This window comes from Aulonocara sp. 'chitande type north' Nkhata Bay, unplaced genomic scaffold (assembly GCF_057382095.1).
Source record: "Aulonocara sp. 'chitande type north' Nkhata Bay isolate Kocher_YH1m ecotype deep benthic unplaced genomic scaffold, A_spYH_male_GT1.1 unmapped_scaffold_38, whole genome shotgun sequence".
In the NCBI taxonomy this organism is placed as follows: Eukaryota; Metazoa; Chordata; class Actinopteri; order Cichliformes; family Cichlidae; genus Aulonocara; species Aulonocara sp. 'chitande type north' Nkhata Bay.
In genome coordinates this window covers 50001-52500 of record NW_028234370.1, presented here as the reverse complement: position 1 = coordinate 52500, position 2500 = coordinate 50001, and positions in this window count along the sequence as shown.

Genomic DNA, 2500 nt, shown 5'->3' with positions numbered 1-2500 from the left:
GGGCCAGGGCACAAGCATGGACCTTTTTCAGCTGTAAGGGAGGCAAGAGCAAGGTGTGATGTAGGTCCCCGGGGCCTGCTGGAGGTCCAGGTCCATGCCCGATGTGAGTAGCAGCAGGGCCAGCGCGCCCAGGAGCACATCTTTTTCGACCGTAAAGGGAGACAGGAGGCCGACTCACTGCCTCGGCTAAATGGAGAGGCAATTTCAGCAGGGCCAGGGCACAGGCATGGACCTTTTTCAGCTGTAAGGGAGGCAAGAGCAAGGTGTGATGTAGGTCCCCGGGGCCTGCTGGAGGTCCAGGTCCATGCCCGATGTGAGTAGCAGCAGGGCCAGCGCGCCCAGGAGCACATCTTTTTCGACCGTAAAGGGAGACAGGAGGCCGACTCACTGCCTCGGCTAAATGGAGAGGGAATTTCAGCAGGGCCAGGGCACAGGCATGGACCTTTTTCAGCTGCAAGGGAGGCAAGAGCAATGTGCGATGTAGGTCCCCGGGGCCTGCTGGAGGTCCAGGTCCATGCCCGATGTGAGTAGCAGCAGGGCCAGCGCGCCCAGGAGCACATCTTTTTCGACCGTAAAGGGAGACAGGAGGCCGACTCACTGCCTCGGCTAAATGGAGAGGGAATTTCAGCAGGGCCAGGGCACAGGCATGGACCTTTTTCAGCTGTAAGGGAGGCAAGAGCAAGGTGTGATGTAGGTCCCCGGGGCCTGCTGGAGGTCCAGGTCCATGCCCGATGTGAGTAGCAGCAGGGCCAGCGCGCCCAGGAGCACATCTTTTTCGACCGTAAAGGGAGACAGGAGGCCGACTCACTGCCTCGGCTAAATGGAGAGGGAATTTCAGCAGGGCCAGGGCACAGGCATGGACCTTTTTCAGCTGCAAGGGAGGCAAGAGCAATGTGCGATGTAGGTCCCCGGGGCCTGCTGGAGGTCCAGGTCCATGCCCGATGTGAGTAGCAGCAGGGCCAGCGCGCCCAGGAGCACATCTTTTTCGACCGTAAAGGGAGACAGGAGGCCGACTCACTGCCTCGGCTAAATGGAGAGGGAATTTCAGCAGGGCCAGGGCACAGGCATGGACCTTTTTCAGCTGTAAGGGAGGCAAGAGCAAGGTGTGATGTAGGTCCCCGGGGCCTGCTGGAGGTCCAGGTCCATGCCCGATGTGAGTAGCAGCAGGGCCAGCGCGCCCAGGAGCACATCTTTTTCGACCGTAAAGGGAGACAGGAGGCCGACTCACTGCCTCGGCTAAATGGAGAGGGAATTTCAGCAGGGCCAGGGCACAGGCATGGACCTTTTTCAGCTGCAAGGGAGGCAAGAGCAATGTGCGATGTAGGTCCCCGGGGCCTGCTGGAGGTCCAGGTCCATGCCCGATGTGAGTAGCAGCAGGGCCAGCGCGCCCAGGAGCACATCTTTTTCGACCGTAAAGGGAGACAGGAGGCCGACTCACTGCCTCGGCTAAATGGAGAGGGAATTTCAGCAGGGCCAGGGCACAGGCATGGACCTTTTTCAGCTGTAAGGGAGGCAAGAGCAAGGTGTGATGTAGGTCCCCGGGGCCTGCTGGAGGTCCAGGTCCATGCCCGATGTGCGTAGCAGCAGGGCCAGCGCGCCCAGGAGCACATCTTTTTCGACCGTAAAGGGAGACAGGAGGCCGACTCACTGCCTCGGCTAAATGGAGAGGCAATTTCAGCAGGGCCAGGGCACAGGCATGGACCTTTTCAGCTGTAAGGGAGGCAAGAGCAAGGTGTGATGTAGGTCCCCGGGGCCTGCTGGAGGTCCAGGTCCATGCCCGATGTGAGTAGCAGCAGGGCCAGCGCGCCCAGGAGCACATCTTTTTCGACCGTAAAGGGAGACAGGAGGCCGACTCACTGCCTCGGCTAAATGGAGAGGCAATTTCAGCAGGGCCAGGGCACAGGCGTGGACCTTTTCAGCTGTAAGGGAGGCAAGAGCAAGGTGCGATGTAGGTCCCCGGGGCCTGTTGTCGTACCATAGGCACGAGTGGTGTGTGTGTGTGGCAAAGAGTTTCTGCGCAGTGTACCAGGGGCACGGGGAAAGGTTGTTGTACCATAGGCACGAGAAAAGTTGTCGTACCATAGGCACGAGAAAAGTTGTCGTACCATAGGCACGAGGAGAGTTTGTGTGGCAAAGTCCTACTGAGCGGTGTACCAGGGGCACGGCGAAAAGTTGTTGTACCATAGGCACGAGAAAAGTTGTTGTACCATAGGCACGAGAAAAGCTGTCGTACCAGGGGCACGGAGGAAAGTTGTTGTACCATAGGCACGAGAAAAGTTGTCGTACCATAGGCACGAGGAGAGTTTGTGTGGCAAAGTGCTACTGAGCGGTGTACCAGGGGCACGGCGAAAAGTTGTTGTACCATAGGCACGAGAAAAGTTGTTGTACCATAGGCACGAGAAAAGCTGTCGTACCAGGGGCACGGAGGAAAGTTGTTGTACCATAGGCACGAGAAAAGCTGTCGTACCAGGGGCACGGAGGAAAGTTGTTGTACCATAGG